Genomic DNA, 24,702 nt, shown 5'->3' on the forward strand with positions numbered 1-24,702 from the left:
ATCTGGACTGCTTAGATTGTCCAAAAATAGTTAAAAGTTCAATTAGTGGATGTGCTTAATAATTTAGAAAAAAATGTTTTTTTTTTCACAAATAAATCTCAATTTCCATTTAAAAATCACATTTTTTTTCAAAAATGTATATTTTTAAAATTTTACTCTTAATTTTTCTTTGAAAACTTTTAACAAAATATCATTTTTATTATCAAATATTTCAAAAAAATTTAAAATACAAATTCTAAATTTTTATTTTCAAAATCTCAAATTTAAAATTTTTTTTTTTTTTTTTTTTTTTTTAAATCTCAAAAATTTCAAAATGCCGATTTTTTTTCTTCAAAAGCATCATTTTGTTTGCAACTTTTCAATTTCTTTTTTAAAATTATATATATTTTTTTCAAAATCTCAGTGTTTTTATAAATAAGTTTTTCTTTTAATTTCAAATTTTAAGTACATTTTCAATTATTTTTCAATATCACAAATTTTTTCAACTTCTTTATTTTCTGTTTCAAAATGTCTATTTTTTGTTAAAGTATCGATTTTTTAATATCGTTTTGTCTAAAAAAAATCAATTCTTTCGAACTCCTTTTTTTTTACGGCATTTTTTCGAACTTGTCAATTTTTATCGAACTTCTCAATTTTATTTTATTTTTCAAAATACAAACTAGGGGTGCACATCGAACCGGTAGAACCGTGGAACCGGACCGAAACCGATCTAACGGTCCGGTTTGATCCGGTTTTGGACTGCACCGGTTCCGATTCCAAATTTATAAGAACCGTTGGATACGGTTCGATTTCGGTTTAGGGCCATGTAGAACCGAACCGTTGATCTGAATTGTGGCCCGAACCGTGGATCCAAACATTGGATCCGAACCATTGATCCAAACTTAAGTTAAAAATAAAAAAATAAAAATAAAAAACTAATCTCTCTCGCCCCTGCCCTTGCCCTCTCTCTCGCTGTCTGCATGCCTCTCGCCTCTACCCTCTCTCTCTCCGTCTGTGCTGCTGTCGGCTGCCCAGGCCCCTCTCTCTCTCTCTCTCTCTCTCTCTCTCTCTCTCTCTCTCTCTCTCTCTCTCTCATGAAGGCGACCAATAACTATTTGATCTGATGAGATACGCATGAAGGCGACCAACTAGAGAATCTTGAAGATCAAAAGATCCTAAACATTTGATCAATGGCCTAGAAAACAGTCATTAAGGGCTGGTCTATATTAAAGGAAAAGAGTTACGAGAGTTTCATTATTGGGCATCCCCATCCACAACGAGGCCATCTTGTGAATAGCTTGGATCACCAAACAAGATTCAAGATCCAACAGATAAAGACCTGACATACCCTATAGCAATACATCGGGATGTATTCTAGAAAACCACAAAAGAACAATGAAATGAGGTGATAAAATAAAATCAACAGGGGGCCAAGAGTTCCTACTAGAAAGATAAGTCTTAGAATCCCTCCTCACCAAGCTAGAGCTTCTTTTAGTATTTTCATTACATAGACATATGTATGTATGAGAAAGCAATGACTGAATTTATTGATAGAATTAAGATAGGGAAAAAGAATTCCCAACACAAGCCAAGCGGTCCCTCTCTGTACCTTCAAACAACAAGTTGAAAACTCTTGTGGAATTCAATCAACAAATTTGAGTACTCTTGGAAACCATCTTCCTGCGAGCAATGCTCCACCTTCAACCATTTTTAGTTGAGATGCCCCATTCAGCCACTAAGCCTCAATCACCAAAGAAGTTTGGTCAAGAGAAAAATCATGATCAAAACTTGCATCACCAGCACGAAATGCCATAGCCATGAATCACCAAGCCTCAAAAAGGAAAAAAAAAAATTCAAATTCAGCTTCAATCGAAAACTTGAGCAATGCCATTAAGTTTCCAAGAAGCCCACTGAAATCTCCAACCGGCTGGCGTCATTGGGCTATGACGAGCATCTAGACACTTTTACTAAATTAATTCTCCATTTGACACTTTTACTAAATTAATTCTCTATTTTCTGATGAGCCTGTTGTCTATCAACTTGCCCAATTAAAAATCAACCAAATGAGACCCAACTGGGCCGGATTTTTAAAAGCCTAGAACCATGGAACCGAACCGGAACTGGACCGTTTTCACGGTCCGGTTCAGTTCTAAGGTGCTAACGGTCCGGTTCCGGTTCCAAAAATCATAGAACCGTTAGGAACGGTTCGGTTCTGGTTTTACCCCAGAATTGGACCGAACTGACCCGTGTGCACCCCTACTACAAACTCTCATTTTCTTTTTCAAAATATTTTCATTTTTCAACATTGTCGAAATTTTCACATTTTTTTTTAATCTTGTTAATTTTCTTTTTTAGGATATTATTTTTTTCTCTAAATCAAATTCTTTTTTCCAAATTTATCAACTTTATTCGATATTCTTTTTTTTTCCCAAAAAATATATTTTTATTAAATCATGGTTTTTTTTTTTTTCAAAATCTCAATTTTTCTCAGACATTGTTAAATTTTTTAAACTTCTCTATATTCTTTTTCATATGATATTACAAATCATTTAAATATTAGTTTTAAGTTAAAAAAATTAATAATAAATATTTCCACTCATTTGATATAAAAACAAAATAATAAATTCTTTGCATTCATTCAATTGTTAAAAAATAATCTTAGATACAAATATATACAATTAAATCATTGAAATTCTATTAAAAAATAATTCTTTGACTATAAAAAAAACATAATTTTCCACCATATACGTCGCAAAAGCAACTAAAAACCGTCGCAAAGTGTTATTTTGGGCAGGAATTTACAACTGATCATATTCCGTCGCAAAATCAAAACTTGCCATCGCAGCTTTACGATGGACCAAAATTCGTCGTAAATCAGATTTTAGCGACAAATTTTGGTCCATTGCTAATTTTCACAACTTTTGGACCGGATTTCCGAGAAAGAGGGGATTGACAACGGACATTTTCCATTAGCGACGGATTAAATCCGTCGTTAGACCAAGCGATTCTTATGACAGAGCGCTCTTAGTGTAGTCGAATGGGCAGATGGCATGGATGAAGCACATACATCATGGTGGGCCCCATAGAACACCTACTCACTTTGATCGTTGTTTGCAGTTTGATGTATGTCATGGTCTCTATGAGACCAGATATTTCACCTGCAGTGGGTATTGTGAGTAGATACATAGCTAACCCTAACAAGCAATACTAAGAGGCGGTGAAATGGTTACTTTTGTATATTCAAGATACAGTAGCTTATGTTTTAACGTTTAAAAAGTCAGAGGATAAGTTGATAGGATATGTTGATTTGGAATATACAGGAAGTGTCGATAATAAAATGTCGACTTTCAGTTACTCGTTTATTCTAGCAAATGGTGCAGTAAGTTAGATGTCAAAGCTCAAGTCTGTGGTGAACTTTTCCATAACTAAAGCTAAGTATATGGTGGTGGTAGTGATAGAAGCATTTAAAGAATATATTTAGTTGAGAGTAGTGATAAATTAACTTGGGCTTCAGTAGGAGGTCGTGCCAGTTAATTGTGACAACAAAAATATGATTAATTTGACGAAAAACTCTGTTTATTACTAACGTACTAAACACATTACGTTTATCATCATTTTATCTAACATACGCTTGAGGAATAAGGCATGACGTTTAGAAAAGATCCATACAAGCGTAAATTCGACTGACGTACCTACGAATGTGGTTCTTATAGAAAAGTTCAATTTATGTGCAACTTATCTGGACTTGACAAAGACTTAATAAAGACGGAGTGTGCATGAGAATCGACGATAAAATTATGATGAAAGGCGATTAAAGATAGTGATGGCAATGAGAAATGGAGTATGAATATTGAAAACATAGCGTAGATTGTTATCTAATGGAGTGTGGGGATTGAAGACCATGTGTATTATTGTCCCTACTTTTTTTCTATATATAATGTGGTCCACTCAAGCTTTGGATGTACCTCATTTTTTGGAGCTCATGCCCTTAAATGATCACAAAAATGGATGGCCGGCATGGATATAATACGTACATAATAGTGAGGCCCACAAAACTTTGTCACATCAACACACCATGCAATCCATGTCTGCTAAGGTCATATGTTATCATTTTTTTGGTGGTCATCCATTTCTTACTTCTAGGAAAGCCCACTTGAGATGAAATAACCAGATTATCAGGCTGGGATTTGCATGTGGATAGGTGGGTCTCTACAAACTCTTGGGTTTAAGTCCTATGCAACCTTCGTTGTCTAGTGTGGCCCACCTGAGATGAAACTGCCCGTTTATCAGGCTGGGATCTGCTTGTGGACAGGTAGATCTCTGCATCCTTGGGGTTTGAGTCCTAAAGGTAACCTTCGCGGTTTCCAAACATAGCAAGGTTTGCTGCAATAAGTGAACATGCATGGTCCTTACACTTGTGGTCCCTACAAATTTGCCTATACGTAGTGGGCTCCACATTCAATCATAGTCCGCTGACTGAGAATGTGCTGCCCTAGATGACCTATGGCCCAATGATCACAATGTAAGGATGATCATGACCGTTGGTTTTTGTTGTTGAATATGAACAATTGATGTACGTTTATCTCTCTATTCATCCGTACCTATTTTTTTTTCCACTAGGGTTTACATCTAAGCACCACATGCGCTCGTATTGCCGAGATCCAAGATTTTCCAATGGTAGGTACAGCGATCATATATATATATATAATCATGCCGTACAAGATGACTATGAAACACATCAGCCATATATAGAACGACTTTTTATACGGGCATTCATTTCCTCTGTCTAGTGTGGCCCACCTGACATGAAATAGCCTGATGGTCAGGCTGGGATTTGCACGTAGACGGCTACATCTGTGCACGCTTGTGGGGTTTAAGTCCCAGACAACCCTCGTTTTTAGCTATAATTAGGTCAATGTACGGTTTGCATCGAGTCTCAATTAATGTACTTTAGCTGGGTCATCTTTTCCATGATTATATGATTTTTTCCACGGTCAATCCTTTCTTCCATCTGGAATAACTCATACAACTATGTTATTTCCTCGGATCCCAAACTGTGGGCCAGTGCAATTTATCTGCCATATGTCCACATGATTCACCTATTTTGAAAGCTCATGTTAGGACATGATTCAAAAAATGAAGTGGATTGAAATCTTAGGTGGTCTACACCACTGGAATTAGTAGTGATTTGAATCCCTACCGTTATAAACGTCACAAGGGCTGCTAGAATGTTTATTTGCATGGATGAAGAGACCGCACAAAAATCAGTTTGATAAAAGAAATATGGTCCATGAGAATTTTTAATGGTGCGATTATCACTATTTTCTATATCATGGTCCAGTTGAGATTTAGGTCTACTTCATTTTTGGGATCATGATTTAAAATGATTTTAAAAAAATGAATGGATGGGATGAATATATGACACATATAATATATCACAGTGAGGGTCAACGACACTAGCCGTGTCGGACGTTTATTTCGTCGTCTACCGCCGACCTTGGTAGTTTGTTTAGGTGGCAAAGTTCGAAGGGTTATACCGTGGAAACGGATTCGCTGGTGTAGAACACACCAGTTATATAGCTGTTGTATTGAGGTAAGCAAGCTTTGTGAGTCACATCATGAGGTATGTGTTATATCCAAACCGTCCATCCATTTTGCGTGCTTGTATTAAGGCTTGAGATGAAAATTAAGGCAGATCTAATGATCAAGTGGACCACACTCAAAAAACCAGTGGGGGATTGAACATCTACCATTGAAACCCTTTTGGGGTCACAAAAGTTTTAGATCAATATGATATTTATTTTTCCCCTTCATCTAGGTCTTTGTGACCTTATGAACAGATTAGATGGAAAATAAATGTCATGGTGGACCTTATGAATTTTTTAATGGTGAAAATCATTATACCCGCCATCTGAGCTTTGGACACGATTCATTTTATTTTTTCTAATGATCTGGAAGAAATGAATGAACGGTGTGGATATAATAAATACATAATTCTAGGGCCATGTAACTTTGATTTCCTTGGAACCGTTCGTACAACTCGAAGCTCGAGGAGCGTCAGCACTCGGCTTCGCGGGAACGGATAGGCTACTCCCCTGCCACCAGCCAATGGCTGGTGGTCGGTGCTATGTGGGCCCCAAAGCATGTGTTTCATCCATGCCGTCCATCTATTTTTCCAGATCATTTTATGTATATTAACAAAAATTGAGGTATATCCCAATCTCAAGAGGACCACGTTAAAGGAAACAGTGTTGAGTGAGCATTGACCATTAAAAACCTTATGGGGACCATAAAAGTTTTGGATCAAGCTGATTTTTGTTTTTTCCTTTCATCTGGGCCTTTATGACCTAATCAATAGATTGGATGTCAAATAAACATTACAGTGGGCCTTAGGAAGATTTTAATGGTGGATATCCAATCACTATTGTTTTCATATGGTGTGATCCACCTGAGATTTATTTCCCTCTCATTTTTGGGCTTACGCCCTAAAATGATCCGTAAAAATAGATGAACCGAATGGATGAGACACATACATCTTGGTGCGGCCCACAGAGCACCAGCCACCATGCTGGTGGCAGGGGAGTAGCCAGTTCGTTTCCCGTCTTCGCACGACCCGTATCTACGCCAGCTATATAGCTGGTGTGTGGTACACCAGCCAATCCGCTTCCTTCTATTATGATTTATACGTTATATCCCCACCGTCCATCCATTTTGAGAAACCTCTCAAGGGATGAGCCCAAAAATGGAGCGGATCCAAAGCAAGTGACTACACGACAAAAAGTAGTGGGGATTAAACACCTACCATTGAAATTTTTCTTGGAGGCCATTGAAGTTTTGGATCAAGCTGATATAATATTGTGTTTCCCCTTCATCCAAGTCCGTATGATCTTATGAATAGGTTGGATGGAAAAGATCCCTAGGAAGGTTTCAACCGTGAGTATCATTGTCCCTGCTAATTTCTATGGTGTGGTTCATTCGAGCTTTGGATTTGCCTCATTTTTAGGGCTCATGCCCTTAAATGATCACGAAAAATGAATGGACGGTGTGGATATAATACATATATACATCATGGTGGGGCCTATATAACTTCATCACGACAAAATATGCCCCACACACCACCTTCATCATATGATTTTTTCCGTGATCATTCATTTATTCTGTATAGAATAGCCCACTTGAGATGAAACTGCCGAATTATCAGGCTGGGATTCGAATGTGGATAGCAGGTCTCTACACATTTGCGGGGTTTTAAGTCCTGAGGCAACATTTGCTGTCTAGTGTGGCCCACTTGAGATAAAGCTGCCTGTTTATCAGGCTTAGATTTTCATGCGGACAGTTAGGTCTCTACACCCTTGGGGGGTTGAGTCCCGGGTAACCTTCGTAGTTTCGAAGCATATATATAGCAAGTAGAGTTGTGCACGAGCCAAGTTAGCTCGGTCAGCTCGCTCCACTCGACTCAGAAAAGCTCGATTCGAATTTGGATTTGGACTGAGTTAAGCTGATTTTGCAGCTTGAAAAATTTTTTAGCCAAGTTCAAGATTGCCCGAGCTCGACTCGACTTGGCTCGAACCTCAACTCAAATCGGCTCGGATCAAATCAACTAAGTGACCTGATGATTTTTATCTTAATGTTGCTTACCAAGTGTTTGATAAAATGACTCAACGAAGTGTTGTTTCGGATACATACATTCTCCACGAAATTGGCAGTGGTGAGGAAGGAATGGATACGAAACAAATATATATATATATATATATATATATATATATATATATATATATATGAGAGAGAGAGAGGCGTGCTCACCTATGCACCTTCGCACACGTGTCATGGGTGTCGAATCCAAACGGTCCATAAGATGCAGAATCCCATGAAACCTTTGGGGGTGAATTTTCACCCTGATCTAAGATTCTGGTGGGCCATAGCAAAGAGAAATTCAAATCAAGGGAAGAAACTGTTTGCATTTTTCATGGCCCACCGAAGTTTTTGATCAAAGTAAAAATTTGTATGAGTAGGTTTCATGAGGTTCTGCTTCAGGTGGACCGTTCAGATTTTCAAGACTCATCAAATATGATGAGTTCTCAAAAAAGTTCGTATGTAGTATGTACGAACTAGTTCACAGGTGAGCATTTCCGTGTGTGTGTGTGTGTAACTTTACACTATAAAACTGCCCTCACATGTAGTTTTTTATGTTGGTTGCGGAGTGTTTGATGAAATACATGTAAGGTGTTGTTGTTGTTTTGTATTCTATAAGAGTTTGAAAATGTATTATATATGTTTGAGAAAATGTCTCACATGCTCGAACTTAGCTCAAAATTACCTGAATTGTTGACTGAAGCGAGCCAATTTGGCTAGTCAGGCTTGAAGACTGAGCAGAGCCGACTTCGAGCTAGGGTTAGCTGCTGGCCGAGTTGAGCCGAGCTGTGCCAATCTCAACTCATGTCCAGCTCTACCTATTTTCCCACTAGGGTTTACTCCGGGAACATCAAAGCCCCACATGCTCGTATCACCATCCAAGATTTTCCAATGGTAGGTACAACGTGTATTGGATAAAAGTCATGACGTTTATTTCACAGGATGACCATGAAACACGGCAGCCGTAGAAATGATTTTTATGCAGGCATTCATTTCCTCTGTTTAGTGTGGCCTACCTGAGATGAAATACCTTATTATCAGGCTAGGATTTGCATGTAGACAGGTACGTCTGTGCACGCTTGTGGGTTTAAGTCTTAGACAACCCTAGTTTATTTTTGCCACAAATGGATCAATGTAGGGTTTTCTATGAGGATCAACGTATACTCTATCTAGGCCATATTTTCCATGATTATATGATTTATTTTTTTTCTGTGGTCATTCCTAATTTCTTCTATCCAGAATAGCCCACTTGAGATGAATAATAACCTCTCTTTTTTCTAGTATATATGGCCCACCTGAGATGAAACAGCCTGTTTATCAGGCTGAGATCTGCACGTGGACAGGTAGATCTCTACACCCTTGGGGGGTTATGTCCTGGGTAATGTTCGTTGTCTTGAAACATTATAAGGTTTGCTACAATGAATCAACATACCATTTGTTACAATGGGTCGACGTGTAGTTTGGATCATGTTTTCCATGATTATGTGATTTTTTCTTTCTGTGGGCATTCATTTCTTTTTTTTTCTAGCTAGTGTGGTCCACCTGAGTTGAAACAGCTTGTTTATTAGGTTGGGATTTGCATATGGACAGGTAGGTCTCTACACAGTGGGTACAATACCCAGGGCCACCTTGTTGTTGAATCGGGCATCACTCCGTTCATCAGATGCGTCCCTCAAGTCTAGGTCGTGGGCCCAAAATTTATCCTGATTCATAACTAAAGTGGGCCACACCACAGGGAACAATAGCTAGGTGATGCTGACCATAGGTGTATGGAGCCCAACTTTCATTGGGTGTTCTTCGCCGAGATGTGAATAGACATTCCAACAGTCAGACATCCAAAATTCAGGCAGACCACACCGTACGTATGAACTCACGCAAGATATTTCTTTGTTTCTGTTGGTGTGGTCCACCTGATGTTTGGATCTGAATTTGTTTTTTAATGCACGGTGAAGATGGGAAGGAAAACTTAATGGATGGAGTGATTGTCACACGTACAGCACATTAGGGTGGGCTAGCTCTACAGAAATGGTACGTGGTGCATCTAAATGGTTGAAATCATGGGTCCCACTTCAAGTGGGTCGTCATTAAGGGGAGCGGATTGGATACTGAACGGTTCAGTAGCCAAAACGCTACTGAAGTGACGTGGTAAAATTCAATTGGTTAAATGCCATGTGCGTTTGCCCGTGCACGGGCTCGAGCAAACAAGGGGTAAACGTTATTTTCAACTCATTTCTTTTCTTTGCTCCCACTAGTGCAGTGACATCACCACTTTTTATGGGCGCCACCATGATGTATGAATTGTATCCACACCATCCATCCATTCCGTGATATCATTTTAGTGCATAATGCAAAGACTGAGAAAGATCCAAATTTCAAGTGCACCCTACCATAGAAAACAATAGAAATTGAATGCCTACCAGTAAAACTTCTTTAGGCCACGGAAGCTTTCAATCAAGCTAATATTTATGGTTAATTTACCTTATTCCATGTCTTTTTTAACTTATAAAAAGGTTGGATCTCAAATAAACATCATGGTCGGCCTCAGAAAGGTTTCAACGGTAGCCGTTAGCTCCTACTATTTTCTGTGGTGGGGTTCACTTGAACTTTGGATCCGCCTAATTATTTTGCTCGCTCCCTAAAATGATCTCTCCAAATGGATGGATGGTGTGGATATAACACATACATCATGGTGGGCCCACCCTGATGTATGTGTTATATCCGGGAGTGGATTGGGCACTGAACACTTCAGTAGCCAAAACGCTACTGAAGTGACGTGGTGAAATACAATTGGTTGAATGCTAATAGCATGTTCCCTTACAATTAATGATCTTTTCCTTGGAGTTCGGTTAGACGTCTCTCCGTTTGCTGGTGCACGCACTCGACCATAAACTTTATTTTCAAGTCATTTTATTTTCTTTACTCCCCTGTTGAAGTGACGTCACCACTTTTCATGGGCACCACCATAATATATGTATTGTATCCACACCCTTCATCCATTTCGCGATATCATTTCAGGGCATAATTCAAAGAGTGAGAAAGATCCAAATTTCAAGTGCACCCCACTGTAGAAAACAATGGAGATTGAACGCCTACCATTAAAACCTCTCTGGGCCATAAAAGCTTTCGATCAAGTTAATATTTATGCTTTATTTTATTCCATTGGCTTTTTTAACTTATAAAAAGGTTGGATCTCAAATAAACATCATAGTCAGCAGGAAGGTTTCGATGGTGGCAGTCACCTCCCACTGTTTTCTGTGGTGGGATCCACTTAAACTTTGGATCTGTCTAATTCTTTTGCTTACTCCCTTAAATGATCTCTCCAAATGGATGGATGGTGTGGATACAACACAAACATCATGGTGGGCCCAAAGAACTTGGTGACGTAACATCCGTCAGGTTCAGAAGCCAACCCGCTTCCGTTTCCAGTCCGTTTCCAATTGCGGCCAAAGCCGTCCGCATGGACTTCCTTCGACGGCGAGCTAGGCGGGGCACACAATGATATTTGTGAGAAATCCACTCCGTCCATCATTTTTTTCATATCATCTGATAAATATAGCCTAAAAAATGAGGCAGATCTAAAACTCATGTGGCCGTACGGCTTGGAAACAATAAGTGGGGGAATTCCTGTGGTTGAAAATTTCCTGGGTCCACCATGATTTATATATGTCATCCATATGGCTCATGAGGTCATTCTTACTGGGATGAACTGAAATTATAAAAACATTAACATAATCCAAAACTTTTGTGGCCACTTGAATATTTCAATGGCTGAAGTTTAATCCTCACGTTTTCCTATCGTGTGGCCTACTACAAGTTTGGATCAATATCATTGCTAGGTCTATGTTGTAACATAATCTAGAAAAACTGATGGCCGGGATAGATTTATCAAAAACATTACGGTGGGTGCCACTTACACATGTTACTACTTTTAATACTCATGTGACCGCATTTTCGTAATTTGCAGAGGATGGACTTTTAATTCTTTAAATTAAATAGAGTTCGGACGTCGGCTGGCTACTGAACCAGACGGTAACTAGTCTTGCCACCGATGATCTCTCCAAATGGATGGATGGATGGTGTGGATATAACACATACATCATGGTGGGCCACCATGATGTATGTGTTATATCCACACCATCCATCCATTTGGAGAGATCATTTTAGGGAGCGAGCAAAATAATTAGGCGGATCCAAAGTTCAAGTGGACCCCACCACAGAAAATAGTAGGAGCTAACGGCTACCGTTGAAACCTTTCTGGGGCCGACCATGATGTTTATTTGAGATCCAACCTTTTTATAAGTTAAAAAAGACATGGAATAAGGTAAATTATCCATAAATATTAGCTTGATTGAAAGCTTCCGTGGCCCAAAGAGGTTTTACTGGTAGGCATTCAATTTCTATTGTTTTCTATGGTAGGGTGCACTTGAAATTTGGATCTTTCTCAGTCTTTGCATTATGCACTAAAATGATATCACGGAATGGATGGACGGTGTGGATACAATTCATACATCATGGTGGCGCCCATGAAAAGTGGTGATGTCACTGCACTAGTGGGAGCGAAGAATAGAAATGAGTTGAAAATAACGTTTACCCCTTGTTTGCTCGAGCCCGTGCACGGGCAAACGGAGAGAGACGTCTAACAAAACTCTAAAGAAAGAGCATTAATTGTGAGGGAACACGCACATGGCATTCAACCAATTGAATTTCACCACGTCACTTCAGTAGCGTTTTGGCTACTGAAGCGTTCAGTATCCAATCCGCTCCCTCATAAGTGGGTCCCACTGTATAATTTGTGTTATCATTCAAAGACAGACCCACGTGTACTGTGGGCCCAGCACTGTACATTAACTATGTAAGGAGAATAAAAAAAACAATAAAGAAAAGAGATTTTATTTTATTTTTTTCCCTATAACTACCTGTATTTTGGGTTACGTACCAAAAACCTTATAGTCTCAAGCTATTTCCATGGAACAGTACGTCTTACAACGTACATGTTTCAACACACGGCCGCCTAAACTGACATTGACCGGTGCAGATGATATTTTTGTTTCACACTAAAAGGAAAAATGACTCCTTTCACCTTCACAAACTCACTTTTCACGGTCTTACATGCACATGATTATTTCAATGAAAATCATGCTGCATGGTACTGTAGTAGTACGTTAGTGGGGTCCACTGCAGTTCACGTGACATCCACTTTGTCCGTGCAACTTTTAGTACCTCATGGAAGGACATAAGGCCAAAAAGTAAGCGACATTCAAAACTTCAGTGGACCACACAACAAAAAACAGTGAAATTTAATACAAACCATTGAAAACCTTGGCCCCCATAGTTTTTTATAAGGTGGCCCACTCAAGCATTGGATATATCATATATCTAGTTTTTGGGCTTTCTTTTTTTTACTAGCTCATGTGTTTGATTGAGAAAGGGAATATTGGAAAAGTTTCATGGTGAACTATATATACAATAGAAAATAGGAAAATAATCGAGGTTAACACCTACCATTAAAAACCTATAGGTCATAGAGGTTTTTAATGAAGCTGATATTTATATTTTCCCTTTGAGCAAGGGTTTCCATTAGGGTGAGGCCTACATTCATGATTCAACTGGACCACATGATTAGAAATAATGTACCTTGTTGTCATAGCCCTCCGAATTATTTCCCATATAATGAACAATCATTTTTAATTTTTTTTTATTTCTTTTACAGACGTCTTAAAGCCCACATACCACATGGGTACTCAAACCCATGAGCTCAATGTTGAAACTTGCAAGGTCTACCAATGAGCTATGCATAAATGTTTGAGCCCCATGCCTGAATTTTAGTATCGCATCTCATATGAGTGGATTTCATATAACTATGAGGGTGCGTGGGCCTTACAAAAATCAAGAGTGGACTTCTTTCTTAACTATTTACTTTGGCATGACCTACTAAATGACAGGTAGCTTGAATTTTTTTTACCCCAAGCCTACACGGGGTTACAAATATAATGGTTGGAGTAGATCCCACACACATTTCAAGGTGGACCTCCAAAAAACCAATGGTGGTGAGCATCCTCTAAAATTTCCTTCAAATCTGTATTTTTCTCCAAACAGATGTATGAAGGATGCTCCCCTTGAGTTTTTGTTTTTAGGAGCCCAACATTACATAATGTTTCTGTGAAATCCAATCTAACCATCTTTGGGCCCAAGGCCAAACAATCAAGTTGACTATTGATTCAGATGGGCCACACCAAAGTAAATAATTTGGAGAGATATGTACTCTTGATTTTTACAGGCCAACCGTGATTATTATATGAAATCCACTCCAACCATTAGATGCCAAGGAAGTAATTTGGAGGGTAAGGGTTGCCATGTACATTGTTTCCAATCATGTGGTCCACTTGAATCAAGTATGGGGCTGATTTTTTTAGCCCTTGACCTAACAATGGGTGACGTGCTTCATAGTTGAGGTGGATTTCTTATAAACATCATAGTGGAGCCCACCCAAGCCACTGGCCCCTTTACTCTTACAAGTAACAAACCAACCCCACCTTGCATTAAAAAACCTAAGGGATGCAGTCCAGTGAGAATTACTTAAATTAATGAGGTAGTTCAAGGGCTTGTTTAATACTGTGTATTTACCAGGATTAAGCATTTATTACTTATCATGGTTTTTAATTTTTATTTTTAAAAAAAAAAAAAAATGGTCACATGTAAGATGTTGACATCTCCACCTTTTGGTAGGTCCGGAATCAAAAAATGAGGCAAGGTTTTTGCGCCCTACCATGATGTATGTGTTATATCCATGCCGTCCATTCATTTTTCTAGATTATTTTAGGGCTTGAGCCCAAAAATGAAGCAAATGGAAAGCTCAAATGGACCACACCACTGGAAGTGGAAATAATGACACCATTGTTGAACTCACTATTTTTTGTGGTGTAGTCCACTTGAGCTTTGGATCTACCTCATTTTCGTGCTCCTGCCCTAAAATGATCTGAGAAAATGAATAGACATTGAGGATACAACGCATACATTATAATGGCGCCCATAGAGTTTTGGTAATGAAACAAGTTGAGTTTGACTTGATTTTTCATTTGCAATTCCTACTATTTCCAAACACCTCAAATAAGTTATTATTAATCCTTTATCATTGATTTACCTCATTTACATTGAAACAAACTGGCCCTAATTGAAATTAATGCCTTAGTTCATTGAAATCCGTTTTAGAAAAGGCACCCGAATGTAAATTCTCTATTAAGTAGGGTCTTTTTCTTTAATGTCCTTTTTTCCTTGAACTTGGGCTTTTGCTTAATCCCCAGCCCCAGGCATGGGTTTAAAATTTTGGTTTGGGTTAACTCAAGCTGAGCCATCTGACCTGAGTTGCAACTTGGCCCAAGAATAATTATGTGCAAACTTAGGGCATGTTAGACTGGAATTCTTTTCCCACCAACCTATCACATGAGCAAAACATCCAAGCATGGGTCCCATCATGAAGATCACTGGCATGAAAATTAGGCAATCGGCTCATCAGGTGGACCACACTTGAGTATCGGGTCCAGTTAACAATCACGTGTCAGGTGTGGCCCATTTTGGGACATTGGTCATACATGGTGAGACTCATCATACCAATGGTTTGGATCCCTCAACCACGTTTGCACTTGCATAAACTGAAAGCCCAGGCCTTCGCCTGACCATTGTATGTAGAGTTGTACACGAGTTGAACAGAGTCGACCTTGGCAACTCGGCTTGGCTCTGTCATTAGTTGACCCTAGCTCTAACTCAGCTCAGCTTGGCTCAGTCCTCGAGCTTGACTAGCAAGCTCGGCTTAGTTCGATCAATGGCTTGGGCCAGTTTGAGCTAAGTTCGAGCCCTGTGCAGCATTTTCTCAGACATAAGAAGTGCACCTTCAATCTCTCACCGTATGTAAACAGCATCAGCAGTTTACATATATTTCATCAAATACTCAGTAGGCTGCATCAAGATCAAGATTCAAGGATAATTTTATCATGTAATGTTTGTATTTTTATAGTGATTCGTTTCATATCCATACCTTTCTTGCCACTGGCCGATCCCACACACAATGTATCAAACCGAAACAACACTTCATTAAATCATTTCATTGAACACTTGGTGACCAACATCAATATCAAAATAACCGAGTCACCCAACTAGTTCAAACCGAGTTCCGTTTGAGTTGAGGTTCGATCCGAGTCGATTCGAGCTCGGCCAAGTTCAAACTCAACTCAAAATTTTTTTAAGCTCCAAAAATCTGCCCGATTCAGCTCAAACTTAGTTCAAGTTGAATCGAGCTTTTTCGAGTTGAGTCAAGCAAGTTAACCCAGCTAACTTGGTTCGTGTACAGCTCTAATTGTATTACTTGGTGGCCTGTATTTAAAAATTGGAAGAGTAGTTTCATACTCTGGGAAAATTGATATGCAGGCACTCAGAAATTGCACGTGGATTGTATAAACTTAAATTAAACTGACTAAATTGTGAAAAAGATTGTCGCTAGGTCACGAGACAAATAAAATTGGTTGAGAAATCCTGACCTCTGATTCATAGACACATGTTTATTGAAACAGGGCCATTGGATTTTTTTCCATTTTCAAACATCCAATAGTTTCCACCAACACCATAGTCATGAGATTATCAAATAAGCTTAATTTTTTGGTTCATGATATATCTAGTTGGGACCCAAAATTTGGAAACATTAACTAGAATAACTCACGGTCCACATATGTAATTTCTAAGTGCATGTGTATCGTCCATCACATTCCGCCAGAGTCTCAAAGTTTTCCTCGCAAAATCCCAGGCCGTGAATAACGTTTTCTAACAAACGCTTTGAAAAAGAGGTGGTTTATAAAGTGTTTGCCGCAGTTTACTAGATTGTGACATCTGACGCATCAATGGTAAATCAACGTGTACTGCACATTCCAAGCCAATCAAGACCGTCCAAATTGTTTGTGGCCAACAACGACACAAATTGATTTGAGATTCGATTGTCTTTTAATACTCAAAGCATTTATTTAATAATTAATACTGGGAAGTTACGTGATACTCTGGCTGCCTGTTATGCTTGATATACCCGACTGCATTCTGGTATCCACTGTCTCTAGGACGCATATTGCCTGCAAATCAGCCCTAAGCTGTGTGGGGCCCATCATGATGTACGTTGTATATCTACTTCATCCAATCGTTTTGTTAGCTCATTTTAGCACATGAGCACAAATCCAAACCTCAAATGGACCACAACACAAAATCAGAGGGGATTGAAGGCCAACCATTGAAAACTTCTGATTTATTGGAATCCACTTCCCAATCTAGAAACCAATTGGTTAAACAATCTTGATCTTTGAATTATGGATACTTATTTTTTGAAATAAGAACGTTGGATATGTTTCATTTTTAACCATCCAACAAATATCGACCAATCTAATACTAAGATCACCAAATAAATTTATTTATTTTTCCTATAGTGGTGCATCTAAAATGACCCAACAATTGCGACTTTTTTCTTTGAGTTACCTGAATACTATATAAGCAAATTCTCAGTAATTTTTAATGCTTATGTATCAGCCTTCACATTCTATATGCATATATAAAAACAACATAACTTCTTAAAAATATCAAATGCAAATCTGAGGTGATCAAAGCTGTGTACTGATCATGATCATCTGGGTGAGAGGGCGATAGAATGAAATTCAGATGATCCACCGCCAGGGGCAAATGTGGATTTCGATGCTGGAAGTTACACCTCTGACTTGGGCGTCTTCTCATAGTCGTCCCACACTGTTGAGCTGTAGTAGCAACTGTACAGAATTAATTGGACCGCACCAAACAATGCACCGAGCCCATTTGGAATCTTCAAAGAAAAGGAAGTTAGATGAATTTGGTTTTCCTTACGTGCATTTGAGGAATTTCAGCTCTCATAATGCATACACTAAAATTAGGTGGCCCATTTGGAATCTTCAAAGAAAAGGAAGTTAGATGAATTTGGTTTTCCTTACGTGCATTTGAGGAATTTCAGCTCTCATAATGCATACACTAAAATTAGGTGTATGCTCTTATAACTAGTGAGAAATGAGATGTTGATAGAATTTAGGTAATTAGGTTATTTCCTTCGAGGAAGTTTAACTCAACAAGTGCATACACTGAATGTTGGTGTATCATCCACCCACATACTTGAACACCGGGGACCTTCTCTGGTACCAATTCATATAGGGAATATTGACCAACGCACCAAAAACTTCATAACCGTTGGGGAAGCACCAAAATATCCCTTTATATAGGCCTTGTTTGGCAAATTTACGGAGTCCCGTAGTAAGACCTACCTCGTACGTGGCCATTCTGCATCTCACAGATCCCACTTCATTATGAAGATACACCTGCATCAAAAACATCCAGAGAGATTCTACAACTAGTGATGTAAAGTGGGACCCAACTGCTATTATCGAGACATAAGACCAAGTAGGCCCGACTTTAGTAGCTCCCATAGCTCCCACTAATAGCAAAGCTTCGCCATGGGTGTTTTAGATATGAATCATTTCCCCATTGTTGTGAACATATTTACCGCAATGAAGAGATTCAATCTGATGAGAGCATAAGCCATCCAACAGATCCCATTGAGGAAGCCAGCCAACAAGAGATAGAACGGCATGTATTTCACACTCCTAGTTTGTTTAACCATCCTCTGAAACAACCCCAGAAAACATAACCAACCATGAATCATGAACTGCTAACTGATGATGAAGGGTTAGTTATAAATGGCCCAAAAATAAAACAAGTCCTAAGCCGAGTTCATTAAGGCCCACACCATTTACTCAAGCTGACCCTAAATTTCACATGTGTGTGTGTGTGTGTGTGTGTGTGTGTGTGGTAAATGGTACCATGAGGTCGACCTCATGGGAGCTTTCAATGAGGTCGAGCAGTGTGGCCCACCGTGATGTTTTTCGAACATCAACACTGTTCATTTGATGGGTCCCCTTTAGGTCAGGGGATATCCTAAATATCAGCTGTATACAGGACTCAGGTGGGCCATACCATCTAAAACTACATGAAGACATGGCTAAAACATATAGAAATACTTTGTGTGGCCCACCCAAGTCATAGATTGACTTGATTTTTAAGCCCGTGGCCCACCATGGAATGGTGCATCTGACTGATGAGGTTGATGTTTGACATACATCACGGTGGGGCCCACATAGCTCAACTTCATGGAAAGTTTGACCTTGTATATATATATATATATATATATATATATATATATATATATATATATATATATATATATTAATTGTTACGGGTAAATCTGAACCGAGCTGCATCAAAGTTAACTTAGAGGCACCAATGAGTAAAGCCTCGGACTAACAGTGTCCGACCCGAAGTGATACCCAGAACTCTTGTAGAGCTACGACATTGACCTAAGACTCGGAAGGAGTCTTCACGCATCCTACAAGTAGGACCTCGGAGCGATAGCAGAACATCCGAGCCAACCTGTCTCCAAATTCTTTTGCAAGAGTTCTCATGTCGACTCGGAATGCAGAAGAGGCCACCACGCACTCTTCCAGCTTACCTCCGACTTGATCCTCCCTGCCTTGCGCGTCAACAATCAGCTCATTCGTAGGTTCAGATCGTCGAGCAAGATCTGAGCCACGAGGTCGACTCAGATGAGAGATTGGTCAGCGACAATATTAATGGAGTGAATCCAGTAACATATGACAGAAGTAATGCCTAACGCACGATCTCCGGGTAACGGCCGACAACTGCGCACGTGTAGCTCTCGCGTAGTGGTGATGACCGTACCGAGATTATCAAACACGTCCAACATGACCCTAAGGTATAAATAAGAGTCACTTCTATAGGAACAAGTACGAGAGATCTAGCACCCTCACCCTACTCTACACTACTTAGACTCCATTTCTTAGCCTGACTTTGGCATCGGAGGGTGCCCTGCTTGAGGCAGGGTCTCCTTTGTTTTCCTTTTGTGCAGGACTCAAGGTTTGCTCCAAGCACTTAGAGCTCATCGGAGGGTTGTATAGATTTTCGCATATATATATATATATATATATATATATATATATATATATATATATATATATATATATATATATATATATTTGGAAAAGGTACTATGCGCTCGACCTCACGATAAGCTCCCGTGAGGTCGAGCTATGTGGACCCCAACGTGATGCGTGTCGACCATCAACACCGTGCATTTGATGGGTCCCCTTTAAATTATGGGATATCCCAAAAATCAGCCATATATGGAACTCAAGTGGGCCATACCATCTAAAATCATGTGAAGACATCGTTAAAACATATAAAAGCACTTGGTGGGCCCACCTGAAAATTTCATGCGTCTGAAACTAGGTCTGAACCCTCGTCCAAGTGGGACACACATAATGGATGGGCTGGATTTGTAAACCACATCTCGGTGGGCCCAAAAAATAATTATGAATGTTTTAATGGTGCACGGCCCCTCTCCACTTCTGTATGTGGTGTGGCCCACACAAGTCACGGATTGACTTGATTTTTGAAACCTAGGCCCACGATGCAAGGGTGCAGCTGACTGATGAGGTAGATGTTCGAAACGAATCATAGTGAGGCCCACACAGCTCGACCTCATGGGACGGACTCATGAGGTCGAGCGCATAGTACCTTTTCCCATATATATATATATATATATATATATATATATATGTGTGTGTGTGTGTGTGTGTGTGTGTGTGTGTGTGTGTGTGTGTGTGTGTGTGTGTGTGTGTGTGAACCCTATTCAAACATAAATAATGAATCAATCTAAGAAAGTACTTACCATGACAGAAAGTGGGGAAGCGTACGTACAGATGCTGAAGATGCAAACCAAGATACCAACGATCACAATCCGCTTCATGTGAGTGTGCACACAAGTGAGTGTAACTGTAACTACCATAACCATTAACACGAACTCGGCGGCAATGAACTTCAGCACGTACAACTGTAAATGTTGAATAGACATGTTATCGGTTTAAATAAGATTGATTTGGTGGGCCTAGGGTAACACTTCCAAATCTTCACCATACATTAGCTGGGCTCTAGACTCAGGCCGAGCCCAGATTTTGATGGGGCTTCTATAAAGCTTGTTATCCGATAAGGGGAAAGCAGACTTCAATCCGGGTCCTGCAAGATACCCAATGGACATAATCTGATTTCAACGGTCAGGATCCAATTTTTCCAAACCGTTTACCAGGTTACAGTTAGATCCAATCCGTTAAATTTATTAGTGTTGCATTGGGACACTTGGGTAATCCATTGATCTAGACTGTTCATCAGGTACAATCCACATTTCACCTGTTGTCATGGAAACATCAGACTTAATTACAAATATCAACCGTTGGATCAATGGCCTTAAATATGGACTGTCAAAGAATCACTTTTGTTAGGTAATCGTAACAGTTGAATCCATTGCCATGAAAATTAAGGCCAAATCAGTGATGGATTAGATCATCCTATATATCAATGCGATTTTTTCATGGTAGCCCATGAAATGTATTCTGAATTTAACGGACGGTTCAGATTGATTAATGGATTACCCAAATGAACTGATGCAACTAGGAGTACTATAACTCACAGCGGTCTGAAATCACTAGCATTTAATGTAATGGTTTCTGCCTAGCCACACATGTAAGAGAACCCTCTTACCAACCAAGCACGTGTCAAAGTGACATACCTGTGTGAAATCTAATCCATCCATTGTGTGGGCCCGACCATGTAAAACCACTTATTTGATCCGGAAACCATCTGTAACAGACGGGTACCTAGTCCCATAGTGGATCAGATCCGTTCAGAAAATGATACCCAGACCCGTGAAACCAGAACACAACCAAACGCTACGGGTATACTAGAACCGGACCCGAACCTGCTTTGGGCTGGCCCATGGAGTCTAATAATCAGACATGTTCCGTCATCCATCTAAAAACGACTATATGTGGGAACCACATAATGAATGGTTCAGATCTCATACATGTTATGGTAAAAGTAAGTACGTACTCTTTGCTTTTCGCGGGCGTAGATGAAGTAGATTGTGAGATAGATGATCTCGAGGAATAGCCCAACGCCGTTGACGGCGGCCACGAGTATGTTGTTGGGCTTCACGAAAGGAAGGCCGTAGAAAACCCACAGCATGCAGTTTTGAGCGGCTGCGATGTATGGTAAAGGCGAGAAATCCTCAGTCGTATTTTTCTTCCATATCTAATAGAACGTCGGCCTGCAACCACCATATCATCCCAACCGTTAGCTACATATTGATTGGTGGGCAGTAGATCGGGCATAGTGGTAACATGGTCGTCCGATCTGGACTGTCCATCTGGTGGTCCACACATTGACTGGCCTAAGGCCAAATAATCTCTTTGATTGAACGGTTTAAATCATCCGATCATACAGCGTGATTTGGAAAGAGTCCCATGTGAAACACCAAAAAATTAAAATCCTACCATTACCCAATAAGATTAGAGATGGTGATAAAAAGTGCGTGCGACTCATTGAAGCACACATGTCTAATTAGAACATGCGAGACTTGTATCAGGTGGGGTCCACATGCCCAATGAATGTAGACGAGAACGGATTGGCTACTCCCCCTGCCATAGCCAATGGCTAGTGGTAGGTGCTCCAAGCGCCTCACAATGATGTATATGTTTCTTCCACGCCGTCTATCTATTTTTCTAGATCATGATGTTTGTGTTACATCCATTTTTAAAGCTTATTTTAGGGCTTGATCACAAAAATGAGAGGGATATAAATCTCAGGTGGACCACACTACCAGAAAACAATAGTGAGAGGATATCCACCATTAAAATCCTCCTAATGCCCACTGTACTGTTTATTTGATACCCAATATGTTGATTAGGTCATACAGACACAGACGAATGGAAAAAATAAAAATCAGCTTGATTCAAAACTTTTATAGCCCCAAAAAGTTTTTACTGGTTGAAGTTCATTCAACAATGTCTCCTATAATGAGATTGGGATATATATACCTCATTTTTAGTCTCGTACCATAAAATGATCCAGGAAAATATATGAATGCCATGGATGAAACACATACATCATGGCGAGGCCCAATGCGTATTCTCTAAGGCCCATGATTATTTGTCAGCTAATATGTATATAATGTCACGCAGACATCAGTAAAGGGAAAGAAGTTTGATACTCTTGCAGAGCAGGGAGTTTGATATACAGGCGCTCATAAGTTGTGAGAGTGGATGGTAATGGCAACACTATTAACTCAAAATAAACCGGCCTAATTGTGGAAATGACCAAGTCACGTACCAAAAATAAAATTGATTTTAGCAATACTGACATCTGATTCATGGGCACATGTTTATTAAGATAGGGCCATTGAATATTTTTCATTCTCATACATACAACAGTGTCTACCAACACTATATTTAGATTATCAAATAAACTTAATTTTCGGTTCATGATACATCTAGCTGGGACCCAAAATTTGGAAGCATTAATTTGAATCATTTGGGGTCCACAGGAGATTCCTAAGTGCTTGCATATCGGAAGCGGATTGGCTGGTGTACCACACATCAGCGATCTAGCTGATGCTTTGACGTCAGCAAGTTCCGTGGGTCCCATCATAAGGTATGTCTTATATCCAAACCGTCCATCCATTTGGAAACCTCATCTTAAGGCTTGAGATGGAAAACAAGATAGATATAAAGATCAAGTGGACCACACTGCAAAATGTAGTAGGGGATTGAAATTCTACCATTGAAACCCTTTTGAGTGTCACGGAAGTTTTGGATCAATATGATATTTGTTTTTCCTCTGCATAAAGGTCTTTTTTGACCTTATGAACAGCTTGGATGGAAAATAAACGTTATGGTGGCCCTACGAATGTTTTAACATTGAAAGTCATTATCCCATTTGTGGTGTGATCCAGTTGATATTTGTATATGATTCACTTTTTGGCTCATATACTAAAATGATCTTGAAAAATAAATGATCGGTGTAGATATAATAAATACATCATTTTGGGGCCATGTAATGACATGTACCCGCACCATATGGCTGGTGAGTGGTACACCAGCCAATCCTCTTCCTTGCATATCGTCCATCAGACTCCCACCCGCCAGAGTACATATCGTAGTTTTCCTCGTATAATCACAGGCCAAGAATAAAACGCTTTGAAAGTGAGGTGGTTTATAACGTATGTTTGCCCCAGTTCACTAGATCCTGACATCTGATGCATCAATGGTAAATCAACGTGTACTGCACATCCATAGCCAATCAAGGCCGTCCAAATTGTTGGTGGCCAACAACTACACAAATTGATTGGAGATTTGATTAGTAATTAATTTTGGGTAGTTATCTGATACTCTGGCTGCGTGAGGGCCACCTATTGGACGGTGAGGAAGGAAACGGATTGGCTACTCTCCTGCCACCAGCCACCGGGCTGGTGATCGGTGCTCTGTGGGCCCCACCATGATGTATGTGTTTCATCCATTCCGTTCATCCATTTTTACATATCATTTTAGGCTTCATCCCAAAAATTAGAGAGATATAAAGCTCAGGTGGACCACATCACAGGGAAACAATAATGATTGGATATCCACCATTAAAATCCTCCTAAGCCCCACTGTACTGTTTATTTGACATCCAATCTGTTGATTAGGTCATACAGACCCAGATGAAGGGAAAAAACAAATATCAGCTTGATCCAAAACTTTTATGGCCCCCAAAAAGTTTTTAATGGTCTATCTTCATTCAACACTATTTCCTGTAATGTGGTCCACTTGAGATTTGGATTTACCTCATTTTTTGTCTCATACCATAAAATGATCTAGAAAAATGTATGGACGGTGTGGATGAAACACATACATCATGGTGGGCCCACAGAACACCAACCACCAGCCATTAGCTGGTGGCAGGGGGAGTAGCCAATCCGTTTCCAATGAGGAATACCATCAGTGTATTTATTAGATGTCGGTTATCTATTGATCAATTCAAGGGTGTGGCCCACACCTGATAGAAATATTTTGAAATATATTTGTGTTGCAACTACAACCGATGAAAAACGTTTTCAGGTGAATTTTTCTATGGAGTCAAATGGGGCCCACTTACAGT

The 24,702-nt window shown here is 39.5% G+C and overlaps 1 pseudogene; it reads right to left on the bottom strand.

The window, feature by feature from the left end:
* The window catches only part of LOC131228043 (uncharacterized), a 67,261-nt pseudogene extending 43,568 nt beyond the window's left edge, over positions 1 to 23,693 (bottom strand).
* Positions 23,694 to 24,702: the final 1,009 nt, after the last annotated feature.

This window comes from Magnolia sinica, chromosome 2, assembly GCF_029962835.1.
Source record: "Magnolia sinica isolate HGM2019 chromosome 2, MsV1, whole genome shotgun sequence".
NCBI classification, from domain to species: domain Eukaryota; kingdom Viridiplantae; phylum Streptophyta; class Magnoliopsida; order Magnoliales; family Magnoliaceae; genus Magnolia; species Magnolia sinica.